Source organism: Ictidomys tridecemlineatus, unplaced genomic scaffold, assembly GCF_052094955.1.
Source record: "Ictidomys tridecemlineatus isolate mIctTri1 unplaced genomic scaffold, mIctTri1.hap1 Scaffold_231, whole genome shotgun sequence".
NCBI classification, from domain to species: domain Eukaryota; kingdom Metazoa; phylum Chordata; class Mammalia; order Rodentia; family Sciuridae; genus Ictidomys; species Ictidomys tridecemlineatus.
This window is the reverse complement of record NW_027521991.1, coordinates 230,552-249,896: the sequence shown is the minus strand read 5'-3', so window position 1 is coordinate 249,896 and position 19,345 is coordinate 230,552. Positions and strand designations below refer to the sequence as shown.

Genomic DNA, 19,345 nt, shown 5'->3' with positions numbered 1-19,345 from the left:
CATTATAGGAGGGGACATTAATATTTCCTTATGATTTTTTTCTGCATTTGTATTTACTCCAGATTGTTTTTTTTTAATTCAGAAGCATAATTCTCTAACTAGTGAACATAGCATAAGACTTATCTTTAGGTAGCATTCTTCATGCTGTTGTGAGATCTGGCTTCCAGATCCTTGGTGCAGATTTTTATTGCCAAAACTATTTTGTTTCTTCCTTTCTTTTTCTTTTTTCCTCTTGTATTAAGTGACACAAAAGAGTTGTGATATGCTCTGGGGAAATGAACATGTTACTTGCTGGATGCAATGCACGAGCTTCAACTATAATGGATTCTGTAAGAAAGACCAGTTCACAGCTAGAATTCTTTTATCCCACAGTGGTGACAGGGTAAGAGGAGCCAGGGATTTTCATCAGTGAAGAATAAGAAATATGGGAACTTTTCAAAGGATATCATGATGTACAAGTTCTAAAAATATTCCATTTGCATTTAAAACATGCTCTTATAGTTGACAAAGAATTTTTTTTTTAGATTTTAGATAATTATACTGACACATTGGTGCTTTTTAAAGTCACTGGCTATCTATTAGTTAGAAGAAAATAGAGTAGATTTAGGTATAAATAAAAAGTTTGTATGTATTTTGTGTACTGAGAAATATTAGTTTTTTTCCCCTTAGGCATCAAGTTGAATAATAGGAACACATTAGACGATTTTTGAAACTTGTTTATTTCAAAATGTGTGTTTCTAATGCCAAAGTCAAGTTTTCCTCTCTTTAGGGTTCTGTAGTTTTCATTGTATAAGTCTTTCACCTCTTTTGTTAGGTTGATTCCCAAGTATTTTATTATTTTTGAGGATATTGTGAACGGAGTGGTTGTCCTCATTTCCATTTCTGAGGATTTGTCGCTGATATACAGGAATGCCTTTGATTTATGCAATTCACAATAGCAAGACTGTGGAAGCAACCTAGATGCCCTTCAATAGACGAATGGATAAAATAAATGTGGCATTTATACACAATGGAGTATTACTCTGCATTAAAAAATGACAAAATCATAGAATTTGGAAGGAAATGGATGGCTTTAGAGCAGATTATGCTAAGTGAAGCCAGCCAAGCCCTAAAAAACAAATGCCAAATATCTTCTTTGATATAAGGAGAGTAACTAAGAACAGACTAGGGAAGAAGAGCACGAGAAGATCAACATTAAACAAGGATGAGAGGTGGGAGGGAAAGGGAGAGAGAAGGAAAATTGCATAGAAATGGAAGAAGACCCTCAGGGTTATACAAAATTACATACAAGAGGAAGAGAGGGGAAAGGGAAAAATAATACAAGGGGGAGGAATGAATTACAGTAGAGGGGGTAGAGAGAGAAGAGGGGAGGGGAAGGGAGGGGAGGGGAGGGAGGATAGCAGAGGATAGGAAAGGCAGCAGAATACAACAGACATGAGTATGTCAATATGTAAATCAATGGAAGTGTAACTGATGTGATTCTGCAAGCTGTATACGGGGTAAAAATGGGAGTTCATAACCCACTTGAATCAAAGTGTGAAATATGATATATCAAGAACTATGTAATGTTTTGAACAACCAACAATTAAAATAAATAAATAAATAAATCTATTTGTTCTTTTTTAGTTATACATAACAGTAGAGAGTATCCCCAGCCTATTCAGGCCTCCACAGTTTCTCTTAGAATTTATACTGCATTCTGAATAATGTGTTTTACGGGGCCCCTTTTGAGAGTGGGATCCTATAAAGAACTTCATTCAGAAAGAAACGATAAATACTCCACTGTAAATCTCTTCATCACAGAATCTAGAATAAAAGAACACAGTATTTTAACCAGTACAACATAGTACTACTATGCAGATTAATCTGAGGGAAAAATTCAAGGAAGTTAGTGACAGTTTTTTTTTTCTCGTCATTTCTCATTCTTTAAGTTTCTGATGAAAGATTCTCTAACTTATTATTACTTGATTGTTTTGTTTTTGTTTTTGTTTCTGTTTGCAGCACTACAGATTGAACCCAAGATGCTGTAAAGTGAGCTATATCCCCAACTCCCATTTTATTTTCAGTTTTGAGATAGGGAGGGTCTTACTCAGTTTCCCAGTCTGGTCTTGCACTTAGGATTCTCCTGCACAGCCTTCTGAACAGCTGGGAAGTGGGATTATAGGTGTGTGCCACTGCACTGACTAAATTTGACTTTTTCTTTTCTTTTTTTAAATTTTGATTTGTTATATATGATAACAGAATGTATTACAATTCATATTACACATATAGAGCACAATTTTTCATATCTCTGGTTGTACACAAAGTAGAGCCACATTGTTCTTGTCTTCTTACATGTATTTAGGGTAATGATGACCTGGATAGGGTGAAGAGGAAAAGTGAAGGGAGGAGCCATAGGGGTAGGAAAGATGATGAAATGCGATAGTCATTATTTCCCTAAATTTGTCTTTTTATATCCATCTTTGAACAGGGATTAGTCTCATTCTTGACCAAGTTCTAACTTGGTGAAAGGGTGGGGGCAGGGGGGCAGGGAGTTGTCGGTTAGTTTAAGAGTACTTTGTCTTTTGCAGAGAGACTGATGCAGCTCAGTGAGGAGCACGAGCCCTGAAATAACAGTCTCAAATTCTTATTCTAGGCCCACCTTTTAGCACCCTATGGTGGTCAGAGAGATCAACCACTTCTTTATTCAGCTCAGAAGTGTCCTGCTGCAATTTGGCTGGGCAAAATAACCGGTGGGGGGGGTGACAAGCAACTTGTGAAGGTTGATACAGCGGGAGCCGCTTTATTACGGGACAGTAGAGGTATATATACTTAACTAATTACACACAGCTTAACTTAATTAACATCATCTAGATACAGCAGTCAGTCATTAAGGAATCATCATCATCTTAATGACTCGCTGGCATTGCTTCACAAACCACTCCTCCTGGCAAAGTGCCAGGTGCCATCTTGACTTGATTGTGGCCCTCAACAGTGTCCCTAAGTGGAAAAGATTTCACTGTTTCCAACTATTTTCCTTGTTTCCACTGTTTCCCTTGAGACCTTCAGATAGGCAAGTGGCCTGTCTCCCTGGTTCTTTATCTGTACATCATGGGTAATAGTTGAAGTTAGTCTTGCCTAAACTTTCAGGATCTACTTTCAGCTTTCATTTGATATGATCAAACATGCTGGGTTTTAAGGAAATGCTAGCAAACCCTGTTTTGTCTATATGGTTGCAAAGACACCGTTTTGGTGAGTTACTTGTGCATAAACACTTTTCTTCTGTGTAGACAACGTGGAGATTTCTTTGCAGCTTTTTCTCAGTTCTGAGAAAACACTGTCAGAATGCTTATGGAAGATAAATAAACACTAGAGCAACAAGTAAAAGTGCAGGTTTAGAAGTGTCAGATTACAGAAAACTCACTCTTACATAGCATAAGACTGCCAATTTTTCATTTTTGTCTGTCTTAGGATAGTAACATGATACCCTAGGAATTTGGTTATTTCCCACACTGGACCTCCCATTTCATGGGGGTTCAGAATAAGCTCCACTTTGATGTTTCCTCAGGCATTTCATTTTAAACAAAGCCCAAGCTGAAATCATCATCACCCCCTAAAATTACGTGTGTGTGTGTGTGTGTGTGTGTGTGTGTGTGTGTTTTCAGTGTGTGGCACCACAGCTTACTCAGTTGCTCCAGCCTAGAGATTTGGGGATCTTCTTTAATTCCTAGCTCTATCTCAACTCCCTCATCTAGTTCCAAATCTCGGGAGCTTTGCTTTCTCATTTCCTTTCATCCCCACTGCCACTAATATAGTTTTGGACCTTCTTTCCTTCTATTTTTGCAACAGTCTCCTCATTGGACTTGCTGACCCTAATATGGCTCAGTCATCTCTTATCCTCTTGCACCTACTCTTTATTAAATAAATTAAAAATTTTCAACAATACTTGTTAAAGCATGGTCAGGAAGACTTTATCCTGGACCACTTCAACAGATACAGGGAGCACTGCAAACAGGTCTAGCAATGATTGGAGAAGATTGGGTTCAGCCCCAAATACAGCATGGGCAACTGGGAATTTACAGCCAAAGAGAAGACTGGGGTTAGTGGGTGGAGAAATTTTTAAAAGGAAACCTCAGAGGTAAGGGGATTGTGGCTAAACTGACCTAAGAGGATTATTGTTGAAGGCAGGCCAGTGTGATCAGACAATCCCTAGGGGAAGATGGAGGATGAGGAATCTGATGGTAAATTGAGGAGGAAGACATATTGAGGTTGGGGGATTCTTGCTAAATTGACTTATCAGGGTTCTTGCTAAAGCCACGTTTTACAAGGATGGGCACATATGGGTCTAGTAGAAGATTTAGAAAGCTGAATAAAAGTTGGTCAAGTAGAGAATCTTTTGTCACCTTGTAAAACAATTTGTTCTCTATACTGCTGTTAGAGCAAAGTTTCCAGAATGACCAATCACATACTTCCTTAATGAACACATACTTCCTTAATGGTTTAGATCTGCTGTTGACAAAGACTCAGTTCCCTGCTGTGCTGCCTTGCTCTGGGCCCAGTTTAACCCAGCGGCTTCATCTGCTGAGGGGATTATAGTGGGTTGTATTGTAATCTCCCCAAACTCAAGTGCAAATTATATCCTCTGATACCTGTGAATGGGGCTTATTTAGTCAAAGGATCTTTACAGATGAAATTATGAAAAGGGCCTCTAAGTGAGATCATTCTAGATTCATGAGGGTGGTCCTAATCCAATGACAAGTCTATTTATAAAAAAAAAAAAGAAAAAGTACAGCAGGGAAGAGAAAAACACTGAATATTTCCTCATGTAAAGAAGGAGGCGAAGCCCTGGAAAGCCAGAAGCCAGAAGAGAAACAGCAAGTTGATTCTCCCCCTAGCCCTTCCAGAAGGAACCAGTTCTTCTGACATCTCAATTTCAGACTGGTGGCTTACAGAATTTTTCCTGTATTTTGATCCACTAAGTTTACAGTAATTTGTTATGGCAGCCCTGGAAAATGAATACAGCTTCATTTTCTTTGGGGGTGGGAAAAAGGAAACATTTTCTCTACATTACACAGAAATCTTTGCAGAGCTAGCTGTGGCTCTGAGCCCTCCATTATGTGATTGCTGCCCATGCCCAGGATCATTGGTTGGCATTGCTACCTCTATTCCCTGGGCTAAGTCCCATTTTCCAGGACTTAAAATGCAGCTCAGGAGATGCATTCTTTGGGGCGCCTTTCCTAAAAGCCATTTCCCTGCCCCTAGTCTAGGTTTTGCCTCCCATGCTTTGTCATGGATTTATGGCATTATGTCATGTCCTCTGCTTACTTCATGGCTTCTCATAAAGTCTTTGAAGTTCCTGAGGTGGGGGGTATGAATGTTTCTAGCACCTGGAAAAGTTCTTGGCTTATGGTAGGCACTGAAATGTTTATGGAATCAATGGGGGAAAAATGGTAAGTGGCAGAGCTGTCAAAAATCATTTTTGGTTGAGTACTCATGAGCACAACCAAGGCAAGGCCATGATATCTGGTTCTATCTGCCCAGAGAAAGATTGTCTTTTTCTAATTCACACAAATGTGCCATTGGCTAGTGATGACCTTGGGGTTGGCAGGACTGACCTATTTGTGTTTAGTAGAAATGTTGTGCTTCCAGAATTTTTCTCGAAAACCCATCTGGCAGAAGATAGGACTATTTGGGTTGTCTAGGATAAAAGTGTGGTTCCAATTTTAGTGAGGAAGGAGCGCTTCCTAGGTGGTTGACATTCACAGAGTACATCCAGTAAGCAGGAAGTTTGGAGGTCAGAAGTTCTGTAGAATAGAAAATGAATTGTATCTGTCTTTTTGACTTCCAGGCTACTCACTTGTTTCTTCCTATCATTTGCCCTCAATAAACATGTAGGATTTTGATCTTGCCAAGCCTTTATGTCCTCAAATTCTTTACTTGAAAAATTAGTACTTGCTTGGCGTGGTGGTGCACACCTGTAATCCCAGTGGCTTGGGAGGCTGAGGCAAGAGGATTGTGAGTTCAAAGCCAGCCTTAGCAAAAGTGAGGCTCTAAGTAACTCAGAGAGACCCTGTCTCTAAATAAAATGCAAAATAGGGCTGGGGATGTGGCTCAGTGATTGAGTGCCCCTGATTTCAATCCCCTGTATCATCTCCCACAAAAAAAATTAGTGCTGTATATTTAGCATGTTTATATACCTTATTTCTTAATGAAGTTCTCAATAAGTTTATTCCCACTGGGATAGGAAGATTGACAAGTTGATAGTGTAAAAATAAGGACTCTTGAGTCAAACTGCCTGGGTTCAAATGCCACCCCTGCCACTCTCTGTCTGTTGTAGATCATATGTGGTAGAGCATCATCAGAACAGTTCTCCTTCGGCTTTTCTTACAAACTGACATTGATACTACTGTCATCAAGGTGTGGACGGGCTTGTGTTCCCTTCTCTTGGAAATTCACAGATCTGTTTTATGAAAGTGCAATTGTGTGACTTGCAAAGCTAGGACTTAAAAGGTGATATGTGGGATATTATTTATCAGTAAAAGGAACTATTGACACTTGTGTAGTTGGCAGATCCCAAAGGCTTAGTGGAAAAAAGCCTGTCTCAAAAGGTCATGTACTATATGTTTCCACTTATACAACACTCTTGAAATGACAAAACCATAGGAATGGAGAGCAGATTAGTGGTTGCCAGTGTACAGGTATGGGGACAGGCAGGGGTGGATGTGACTATGAAGGGTCAGCATAAGGACTCCAACTAAGTGCCTGTAAAAGCTGGCATAACACATGATCATCCAGCCCATCCCACTGGTGGGCGAGTGCTACTCTTCCCCCATTGGCAGTACACTTGCCCTCTGTGTTTTTGCTCTGTGCTCTGACATTTCATGCCAAAAGCAGGCCTGTAAATCCTTGAGGAAATGCTTTTTCCCTTTTCTTTTTTTTTCTTTTTTTTCTTTTTTTTATTGGTTGTTCACAACATTACAAAGCTCTTGACATATAATATTTCATGCATTAGATTGAAGTGGGTTATGAACTCCCAATTTTACCCCAAATGCAGATTGCAGAATCATGTCGGATACACATCCACAATTTTACATAATGCCCTATTAGTAATTGTTGTATTCTGCTACCTTTCCTATCCCCTACTATCCCCCTCCCCTTCCCTCACATGTTCTCTCTCTACCCCATCTACTGTAATTCATTTCTCTCATTGTTTATTTTCCCATTCCCCTCACAACCTCTTATATGTAATTTTGTATAGCAATGAGGGTCTCCCTTCATTTCCATGCAATTTCCCTTTTCTCTCCCTTTCCCTCCCATCTCATGTCTCTGTTTAATGTTAATCTTTTCTTCCTGCTTTTACTCCTTGCTCTGTTCATAGTTGTTCTCATTATATCAAAGAAGACATTTGGTATTTGTTTTTTAGGGATTGGCTAGCTTCACTAAGCATAATCTGCTCTAGTGCCATCCATTTCCCTGCAAATTCCATGATTTTGTCATTTTTAAGTGCTGCGTAATATTCCATGGTGTATAAATGCCACATTTTTTTTTATCTATTCATCTATTGACTGGCATCTGGGTTGGTTCCACAGTCTAGCTATTGTGAATTGTGCTTCTATGAACATCGATGTGGCAGTATCCCTGTATCATGCTCTTTTAAGGTCTTCAGGGAATAGTCCGAGAAGGGCAATAGCAGGGTCAAATGGTGGTTCCATTCCCAGCTTTCCCAGGAATCTCCATACTGCTTTCCAAATTGGCTGCACCAATTTGCAGTCCCACCAGCAATGTACAAGTGTACCCCTTTCTCCACATCCTTGCCAGCACTTGTTGTTTGACTTCATAGTGGCTGCCAATCTTACTGGAGTGAGATGGTATCTTAGGGTGGTTTTGATTTGCATTTATCTGACTGCTAGAGATGGTGAGCATTTTTTCATGTACTTGTTGATTGATTGTATATCCTCCTCTAAGAAGTGTCTGTTCAGGTCCTTGGCCCGCTTTTTCCCTTTTCTATATAGTTTTTCAAATATTCTAGGATGCTTTCGTGGCCAAAGGTGAGCCTTATCTATTCTGTTTTGTCAAAAATTTGCCTGGGCTACAGTATAGTGCTAAAATGAGTGCCCTGCATTCAGGAGGTTCTTGTTGAATAGCCATCACAAAAAAAGAAAAGGAAAAAAAAGGAAGAAAAAAAGGAAAAATAATAAGAAAGAAATTACTCCAAATCTGATATCTTTTTTTGGTTTGTAAGTATCTTCCTTTAAAACTAGTCCCAGTATTAAATGTATGTTTCAAATAGATATGGAATGTGTAATAATAATTATCAAATTGAATTAAAATGAGGTAGAGTTAGGATACTAGCAACTAGCAGGACATTCTTTTTTTTTTTTTTTTGTAATGGGGATTGATTAAACTCAGGAGCATTTAGCCACTGAGCCACATCCCTAACCCTATTTTTTATTTAGAGACAGGGTCTCGCTGAGTTGCTTAGTGCCTCACTTTTGCTGAGGCTGGCTTTGAACTGACAATCCTCCTGTCTCAGCCTCCCCAGCCACTGTGATTCAGGCATATGCCACCATGCCGAGCACCATTCTCTCTCTCTCTCTTTCTTTTTTTGGTACTGGGGAAATCTCTAGTACCACCACCAGCACACAAAAAAGAAGAGAAAAGAAAAAAAAAGACAAAAAATAAACCCCCAAACTGGCAAAACAGAATAAGTTCTGTCATTTTGCAAATGCTAATTTCCTAGTTATGATATTATTTTATAAAAACAGAAGATCTCATCATTGGGAGGAGTCAAGTAAAGAGTACACTGAATTCCATTGCTATATTTGTAATTCCTGGTTAACCTATAATACTTCAAAGTTTAAGAAATTAGGAAGGCAACACAACTTTTACCTGTCCCATTGGGATGCTGGCTTTTAGAGACTAGCATCAATCCTGTGGGGAAGTTCAGGCCACATAGACCATAAGTAGGGTTCTGAATGAGCAGCCTATCTAAGGTCCCAGCCATAGCCACCATCTAACTTCAACTCCATGGAAGACCCTAAGTGAGAATTGCCTCCCTGAGCCCAGTCAACCCCCAGAACCAGTGGAGGTAAAAAGAAAGTGATTATTGTTGTAAGCCACTACATTTTGAGATAATTTATTTTGCCATAAAGGATGAACAGAATACCATAAATATCACCTGAACATCTCTGTACCTCAACTTTTTAAATTTATGAAGTGAAGTAACACACAAGTTTACTATAAGCATGAAATAAATAACCAAATAAAGAACCTAAGGAGTGATTAAATGAGATTTATAAATGAGATAATAAATTATTGATTAATACATGTCATTATCCTAGGGTATTCAAAGTATAAAAAAAAGGACAAGAAAGATATGAAATAGCTCACATAACTTAAGTCAATACCAAATGACACCGAATGACTTTTTGCTTTTTGTCCCCAGAGATTGAAACTACGCCACAAGAACTTGGCAACAGAATGGATTCTATCTTGGGCACATCCTTAGATGACCTCTATCTCTTTGGTTGGTGTGTACCTTAAACATACATTCTAAATATAAATGATGGTTCTATTGAGATGTTCACTCCTCCTGAACCCCAGCAATAGTAACTTTTGTTTTTCTTTATTGGTAAAGGCCTGTAGAGTCAAAAGTACCTGAGATTGCTAATATGCCCCTGGGGTCAAAGGATATTCTTTCATGGATATTCTATTGCCTTTGCTATTTTGGAATCCCATTATTGTAATACACAGCATTATAAAAGGTCTTAATTCTCTTTTTCCAATGTATCATAATGTGTTAAATCAAGGTATATTTAAAGGTTCACTTTTACTACAATCATTTATGGAAAAAAATTATAATTACCATAATTTCCATTATGCTTTTACTTCCTGAAAAAATAGTTATTGTCAGTGTCTTTATCAGTAAGATCAGCAGACAGCCTTTGGAGGGAAGGAAAGGCAGAAGGAAAGGCAGAATTAATGAAGAGCTAGGGGTCCAGAGACCACCCTCAGGGCTAGTGCCTGGTCAGAAATCAGGATGGCCCATTTCCCCTAAAGATACTGACTATGGCTGTCTGGAAGGGCAGGCATGCACATTTGCTATAGAAGCCCTCAGGCAGCATTTGGAAAAGTACCTAAAATTTCAGACTCTGGAAAATAACAAATCATTAACTATTAGATTCTGGCCTATGCCCCTGGTCTGTTATGTTTTTTGGAGATTGACTAGGAATCTAGATTCACCATGGCTGACTCAGCTCAAGCCAATCTTACCAGTAATATTTAATCCCTAGACAGAAAGAAACAGAGAGAAAAGTGATAATTGGTGTCTGGACAGGGGGAAAGTTAAAGAGGGATGCTAGGGAAAGCAAAGATCTAAATACACACACACACACACACACACACACACACTGCAATAAACTGAGCACTGCTGCAGGGAGACATTGTTATATTTCCTGATTTATTTGTGGTTAATGGCCTTCATGTTTTTCATATGCAAAGTGGCTTTGGATGTGAATAAGCATATTACCCAGAAGATTCTAGGGAAGATGTCACAGACTTGCCTGAAGACTACCAAATGTCTTGGCAGCTGCAGAATCCAAAACTCCTGACAACAAATCAAAGGATTCTGTTTTAACAAAGGGTCACAGCAAGCCCTGCCACTCCCTGAACTCACTAGTGGAATTCTTAAAGGAATAACAATGACACCAAACCCAGATTAACCATTTGAGGTTCTGAAATGGAAGAAAAGCAGTTGAAATCAATAGCTTACAATAGTGGGCCTAAGAAAAAGTCTTCTACAAACAGAAAGTTGCTGATGTTAGCAAGGAACAAATTAATGATAAAGCTTATTGGATGGTCTTAGATTATATGCAATAGAGAGATTCCTGCAATTCATCATCATCATTGTGTTTGTCTGCTTCACTGTGACCAAAATATTTGACAAGAACAACTTACAGGAGGGAATGTTTACTTTGGGTTCACAGTTCAGAGGTTTAATTCCGGGGTGGGCAGATCCCATGGTTCTGGGCCTGAAGGTTAGGCAGAACTTGCTGGTGGAAGGGCATGGCAGGGAAAAACTGCTCAGCTCAAGGCAGCAGGGAAAGAGAGAGAGGTTAGGGTACCAGGAACAAGATATATAATCCCCAAGGGCACACCTCCAGTGACCTACTTCCTCCAGCCACACCTCTCCTGCCTACAGTTACCACCCAGTAATCCATTCATTATTCATCCATCAAATGGATTAATCCACTGACTAGGTTACAGCCCTCAAAACCTATCATTTACCTCTGAACTTTCTTACATTTTCTCAGACAGGAACCTATTGGGGGACACCTCATATTCCAGTCATAATAATCACCCTCTTTTTAAAACAGCTGATATTAGCCCATCAGGACTTTTTGAAAATTTATTACATCTGGTAACTTCACCTTTCATGGTTCTCAAACTTTACCTTTCCTAAAAATCACTTGGGGATCTTGTTAAACTGGTGATTCCTGGAGCTCTGCCCTCAGAAGGATTTAGTAGATGGAATTCAGGAATCTGCATTTGAATATCCAATTGGAGGTTTCCAATTGAATTCTCTAATTGAGTGCTCTGCTTATCCCTGGTAAGTCTCCTGTAGGTAGCCTTCGTTCATATTTTGGAAAGATTTATCTAAGATGCATAGAGAAAATGGCAGCTTGACCTTTGTTTAGCTACTTAACTGATCCTGAGTAAGACATTTCTATTCTCTGAGTCTGTTTCCTCCTGTGTAAACTGTAGTGATGGATTGTGGAAATTAAGTGAAAATATCTGTAAAGGACTGCATGCCTACATGTGGTTTCCCTAAACCTTTACTTAGAAACTGAAGACTTTCTACATTGCTTTTCTAAGAAATTATGTATAAGCGCTGAATAACTGAAGTCTCTGAACTCTGGAAACAATTTAAAAGTTTGCACCTTTAATCTGTATAAGGCTAACCTTATTTACAGATCATTTGTCCCCAAACCAATTTACCTTCTAATGCTATGGACTGTCTGCACAAATGCTAAGGTCCTTAATTTTACAGAACTCAGACTGTACTTTTCCATAACTTTAGTTTACTTAGTATAATCCCACAGAACTCAGTCTGTACATTTCCATAACTCCAGTTTACTTAGTCTAATCCCAGTTGTATATCCCCACCGCTCCAATCTATATCTAGAGTTTGTCACCCTTTCTCTATCTCAGCACTCTGTAGGCACTTATTCTTCCCTTTTCTTCCTGTTTCTCTCCTCGTTGACCCTCCCCCCACAGAATATTATTAGCTAACTTATTTTCTATGAGATTTAAATAGATCTGATTAAGAAAACAGTGCTGAGGACATTGATAGTTCCTCAAGGTTTATACATAGCAGATGAAGAAAATAATTTTAAATATATTAGCATTTGAAACTAAAATTTTAAAAGTTTCTACACACATTACATCTGAATAAAACTGAGTCTCTTGGGAATAACTGATATAATTGTTGAAGTAGTGGATTTCATTTGATTTACAAATGTTGCCTGTATAATTTATGTACATGGTCCCTGAGTGCTGATCCAGAATGACTGCAACCTTGCTAGTCTGCTTCTCTTTTTGGTGATATATAAAAGGTATAATATTTAACTTTGAGGGACAGAAGCCAAGACTGATTTATCACAATGTGCCAATTGGCTAGGCCACTGCCCAGCACATATGGACCATGCCCATTCCAAATATTTGTTGAGTAAATGCATAGGTTTGAAGTTTCAGTAAGAGATAAATTTCTCTTAGATCTTAATCAATTGTCTACATGATACTCTGTATTTTGTTTTTTCACTGATAATGATTTTATTGCCTTTGTTCAGGGTGATTCCTAATCAAAGACGGTGAAGAGGATCACTCTAGGAGATGGGAAGGTGACTAGCTTCATATAAATGAGTCAAACATTTATTTTTAAAACTTACAATTTTAATATAGTGTCCCCTGTCACATTTCTTCAATGTCTGATAGTGTGCTCCACCTAGTCCTCTCTGTCTCTTCCAGTGTGTCATGTTTGATCACCACATTTTGGCCACTCATGGTCACCATGGAGCAAGGCTGGCCCATTACAATCATCTCATATTGAAAGTGCACTCTTTCTTTTATTTTGAACATAAACAATGAAATCTGCTGAGTAGACAATGTAGAAGCTACCATACTGTCATTTTAAAGACATCCTGATTCTTAAATCCCTCCCCTGTGCCATGAAGAGAGTTTATGAGGCTGCCACATTGGGCCAGATATTTCCCAGTAACTGCCTGAGGAAACATAAGTGCATTCATGATAAGGCACCTACACCACTGAACTTCGCCAGTTAGTCAAGAATTAAAGCATTCGTAGTACTGAAAAAGATATTGCTTAGCCTGCTTTAGGACATTTGAAGAATGCGTTCATGGAAAACATAGACCCATGTTAATTCCAAATACATTTTGAAAGGCATTCCCACTCTAAAAATAATCACACTCAAGCCTGACAATGGCCCCACTGACTCGGAATCCATAACTGTTTGGAACTCAGCACTGGTTCAACTAAGAGCACCTGCTATGGTCTGACCTGAAAGACAAGAGTGTAGGTTCTATGGGACACTGATTTCCCATGATAGTGTTATGATGAGAAGACATACTCAAAACTATTTGTTGGATGAATTGGATTCAAAGACATAAGAAAGGAAAAACCCTCTCCCATAAAGATGGAAAAAAACATACTCAAAAGTTTGGCTGAGATCCAAGTTATAAGTCTTCATGGAATAGTACAAGGATAGGGCAACTAATTTGCAGGAAATAAGTCACCAAATATGCAGGTAAATACAAATAGAAATATGACCAAAAGAAACACGAACTCACTGAGTAATTCTACTAAAAGGAGTTGCAACTGGAAACCATGGAAATTTTTAAATAGGCAAGAACTGCTCTAGGACATCAGAACAAAAATGCAAATTATCAGTTTCTGTCATATAGTTTAGACATTTTGTAGTGTACCTGGGACATTTTTAGCATTGAAACCATGTAGGACTCAAAAATTCTTGCAGTAGGAAAAGCAGGAGAAAAATTTGGAATCTAAAAATTTCATGTTTTGAAAAATAGGAAAATTCAGTTCAGTTAGAATATATCTTAAAGCTTAACCTCTGAACATATAAATAATGTTCAAGACATTTTTTTCCAGACAAAACAAAGCAAGGCCAACCAGGAAAACAATTATTCTTATTCAGAAACCAAACGAAAGATTTAACCCCTAATGTTTCTAACAAGAAAGCATCAAGGCTTCCCCAAGGTGAGGAAACCAAGGTCCATAAAACCAACTAAGAAGCCCCAGAGGTCCCTAGAAATAATAATTGGTGTATGGTCCAATCAAGATTAGGGAATTTTCCAGTTGGATGGCAGAACATTTTCTTAGAGAGCAACTTTCTGACTTATGTTTGAAAAGATTGAGGATGATGTGACTGAAATAAATGATGTCACTTTCTCGATAGCAAAATAAAGGTTTGTCAGGAAGATAAGCCAGCGCTGGGGCGAAGGTTCTGGGCTTTATTCCAGGAGAACATGATCATATGCCAGTTAACTCAAAGGGATTCAGAATAGGTTTCCTGGTACATTTTTAAAAACTTTTCATGTTCAAAAGAAAGAGATACAGTAAACCACACAAAATAAAGGTAGAACTTAGTAAATTACTACAAGGCACTCCAGGAATCATGACCCTTGTCAAGAAATAGAACACTGCTAGGTGCCCTGAAGTCCTCCAGGGCCCGTCCCAATCCTATTTTGCCCTGCTCCATGGATTATCATCTAATCATGTAGCCCACAGATGTTAGTTGTTTCTTCTTTTTCTTCTTCTTCTTTTTCTTCTTCTTCTTTTTCTTCTTCTTCTTCTTCTTCTTCTTCTTCTTCTTCTTCTTCTTCTTCTTATTTGACTTCCTCTTCTTATTTTTAAATATTTTTAGTTGTCAATTGACCATTATTTTATTTATTTATCTGCAGTGCTGAGAATCAAATCCAGTGCCTCACACATGGTAGGCAAGTGCTCTGCCACTGAGCCACAACTCTAGCTCCTCTAATTCATTCTTAAAAATAGAACTTTCAAAGTGGATTCCAAGCCTGGCATGGTGGTGCACACCTGTAATACCAGGGGCTTGGGAAGCTGAGGCAGGAGAATCACACCACCCTCAGCAACTTAGCAAAGCACTTAGCAACTCAATGAGACCCTGTCTCTAAATAAAATATAAAAAGGACTGGAGATATAATTTAGTGGTTAAGCACTCCTGGGTTTAATTCTCAGTAACAACAACAACCACAAAAAGTAGATTCCACATCTCTCCAAAGGGTTAGGAACTGGTGGTCCCAGCACCCTAGTATCCTCTTATGTTTCTAATCCAGACCTGACTTTTAATGCTACCTTTAAGTTTTTAAATAAGTCTGTAGTCTGGAGATCCCATCTTGAAAATGGCAATCTCCCAACAACAATTTTTGCTGAGCCACTGGGGTGGGGCTGGTGGGAGGTCAGATCTAGAAAGAAGGCAAGGACAAAGACATTTTACTGGTAGAAAAAGAAGATTGTGTGTGATAGCCCCTTTCAGAAGAAGTGTCAATTAAGAAAGTGGGTGGTGATGTTAGGTGCCCTAATATATACAGAAAGTATTTTTCTCTTGTCAAATTAACTGCTTACAAAAAACTTAATGTTACAGTTCTCTCAGGACCCTACTTGATGAAATTCACACCTGGCCAACTCTGAGGCAATTGAAACATCAAAATATATAGTGATGGTGATGGATTATAGTCCATGGAATAAAATAAGAATCTGTGAGTACACACTAATGTCAATGAAGGAATAAATGGATAGAGGAAGAAAAATCTGTTCATTACAGTGGAATATAAACACTGATTATAATTATATCATATGTAAATTATGAGTGAAGTTTGATGATGCATGCATGGCATCTCTGCCTACTATGTGTTTACAAAGGGGAAAACAGTCCATCCACAGTGTAGGAAACAAGAACTACCTTAACCAATCGAGCAAAGATAACTTTACCAGTATTGGTGCAAACCAACACCATGCACACTTCCCCCTTTCTCCCCACTATTACACACTAAGGGTGCAATATTGCTTTGGTGCACTCTGAAAGTTCCTTTATCTACCTCACCTGATCTTCCAAAAGAAGAGCACAATAATTGTCTTTAGTCCTTTTACAGAAATATCATTAACCAGAGAAAACTAAACACATATGGTGGGTATAAAGATTAAAGTCTATCAACACACTTGGGCAGACTTCTGTCACACTGCATTGTCCTCTACTTTGGACCCACAGAGAATCATTTACAACCCATTGTCTGTTCTGCAGGGCCAAGGGACTAGGTCCCAGGATATTGCATGTTCTCTAAGCCCATGGATTTTTAAAAATGTTTCACTATCACCCATTCTTCACCTCCATCACCTTATATACCAGAACAAGGGGAGTATATAAGTTTCTGAATAATGGAAAGTTTCTGAATAATGGACAAGTTGTTTATCTCATTCCTGTGGTTTTTCTCCTTTCGTACGTTAACAAGTTTGCATGCCTTTTCTCCTATTTAATCTGTCTTTTTCTGTTTATTTCAGTGAAATTTCAAAAAGGAGAGAGAAAATTTTCCTTCACCTTACACTAGCCTATGTTATTAAAAAAATATCAAGGTTTAGGAAGACAAAGAAAGGCTGAGGACCTATTTAAGACAAGTGGAGTGTGAAAATAAAAATGAAAATCAGGTGAAAGCAACACCAGAAGAGTTTTTGAAAATGGAGTGGAGGGAAGGCTGGGGTTGTAGCTTAGTAGTAGAGCTTGCCTAGCATGGGAAGTCCAGGGTTCAGTCCAAAGTACTGCAAAACACACGCATTTGCACACACCATTAAGGAAGTAGCACTCATGTGCATCTCCAGATTATGTCTGAGAACCTGGGAATGTGAATTTTGGCCACCTCCACTCTTTGAGTGCAGGCATCTGAAATGACCAGATAATTATATCATGTTCAGAGACTTAAGATGTGGGTCAAAAGGTTATTGAGCTCTAGTTTCACAGATATTCTTACTAAGCACATATATTCTTTTCTCTATCTTCTACCCATCTAACAGTGCCCATTCTTTCCCAGTATTCAATAGAAGTTTCCTGTGTAACATTTTTTTGCCATTTTGTCATAATTCAGAACTGCTTGCCCAGGAAAGCTCCTTGCTTCCCCTACTTCTTTGAAACCATGATTTAGAACTGTCTGAGCTGTTTTCCAAATTGCAGATTCGAAGATCCAAAATAAAGTATTCTTTAGTTTCTGGTTTTTAATTGATAGACTGGAAGCATGACAACTACATGCAACATATGATCCTGAAGGTGAACAGGGGAAGCCAGAAATATCACTGGGGCAGTTGTTGAGATTTTAGTAGAGACTGTATTGCATTGTATTAATGTTAGATTTCCCAATTTGGATAATTTCACTGTGTTTGTATAAGAGAATATCCTTGTGTTTTTAAAAAAAATACACACTGAAGTATTTAGGAGCAAAGGATTAAAATTTCTTCAAACTACTCTAAAGTAGCTCAGGGAGTGTGGGGGAGGAGGGGGAGAGCATATTTGCATGCATGGGGCAGTGGAGAGAATATGATATATCAAATGGTGGAATAGTAAAAATGTCCTCACACTATTCTTGGAATTTTTCTGTAAATTTGGAACAGCATCAAAAGTAAAAGTTATAAACAATGCTACAATGCCTGCAAATTTCTACTCCTGCAGAGCCTGAGATATCATGGAAATTCAAAGTTGTTTCTTTTTCCAGAGCAATCAGCAATTCAGAAGTTATTTTCCTTAACATTAAAAAATAGGGACTGTGGAATAAAACCTCCAATATGAGAGAAGTGATAGGACTACAGCAATTTTACTGAGTGTTGACATAATATCAAGATTTCATTATTATTTTTAGATTAGCTTCTAATCCTCTCTCTATAACCACACTGTTAATTTCAGGGAAATTTTTATTATATAAAAATGTTGATGGGGCTGGAGATGTGGCTCAAGCGGTAGCACACTTGCCTGGCATGTGTGCGGCCCGGGTTCGATCCTCAGCACCATATACCAACAAAGATGTTGTGTCCGCCGAGAACTAAAAAAAATAAATATTAAAAAAAAAATTCTCTCTCTCTCCTCTCTCACTCTCTCTTTAAAAAAAAAAGATGTTGAAGTGGGAGATAGGAAGTCATGAGTTGGTGTCTTAGAAAAATTTCATGTAGAACACAGGGAATAGCTGTGATTCTAATTGTTAAGATTAACACTTAAATATTTTCAGTAAAAAAATTCTTCCTAAGGAACAGTATCTGCAACATTTAGAGAATTTCAAAGCCTGGAACTCTCTTCATTTCTGTCCCTGGATCTTCCTACCATCAATGTTTTCCAGGTCAACTATTTGGACTCTCTAGTTGTTTCAGAATAAACCATTACCCTGTGGAGGTATTGGTCAGCATCTGCTCATCTGATTATTTTAGAACATTAAGTATTTTTGGAAGATGCTGATCCTGGTGGCCAGTGGAGCAGCACTCATGAACTCCCAGGATCTGTGAGTGATAGAGGGACTTAAAGATCATCCAATCCCATGCTATCATTTGTTGGCAAAAGAAAACATTCGATATTTTCTTCTTTTACCCAAACCTGAAACAGGCAGATGGTGGAAAGAGCCCGATCTGTTATAGATTCCTGAGCACTAGTGGCTATCAATGTATTTTGCAATCTTGATCAAAGGCCCCATTTACCTTCCCCATGAAACGCTGAACAAACATGGGCTGCTATGTAGAGCAAAGGGATAATAGAGGATCAAACCCAAGCCTCATGCAAGCTAGGCAACCTCTGTACCATTAAGTTGCATCCCCAGTCCTGCTTTTTAAATTAATTCAAATCATATCAGTGGAAGGGGAACTGGGTCCTCTAATAGTTATGATGGCTTAGATGAGGAGAGTGAAAATATATTTTATTTGACAATTTTTTAGATGTAAACTTTAAATGTTGAAGTAATTTGAAAGGCCAAAGGTTCAATAATATGAAGGAACTTAAGTTTCACCAGTTTGTTGGACATCAAGGGGCTTTAAGGTAATATCAGCTCCAACTCTAAGTTAATCAGTCTAATTTTATGGTTTCTAATTAAAAACAGTTGTACAATCTCTTAAGACTTCAGTGAGAATTAAATGCAAGTAGAGAATTATGTAAAATAACTGATGTTCCTTGTCCTTCTAATCCAAATTTATACTATTAAACAAAAAAGATTTAGAAGCGTTAATGTTAAAATTGATTTGTTGTTATATCTTTATATTGGAACAAATACTAGCCAAAAAATAACTTACC

General features: G+C 38.3%; 1 long non-coding RNA gene across 1 annotated transcript in view; it reads left to right on the top strand.

Annotated features, from left to right (window-relative positions):
• Nucleotides 1-16,856, top strand: part of LOC144373095 (uncharacterized) — a 58,937-nt gene extending 42,081 nt beyond the window's left edge. Inside the window, exons 3-5 of the long non-coding RNA XR_013432880.1 lie at nucleotides 9,425-9,509; nucleotides 12,828-12,878; nucleotides 15,680-16,856. This is a non-coding gene — a long non-coding RNA (uncharacterized LOC144373095). The remainder of the gene's footprint in view (nucleotides 1-9,424; nucleotides 9,510-12,827; nucleotides 12,879-15,679) is intronic.
• The last annotated feature ends 2,489 nt before the right edge of the window (nucleotides 16,857-19,345 follow it).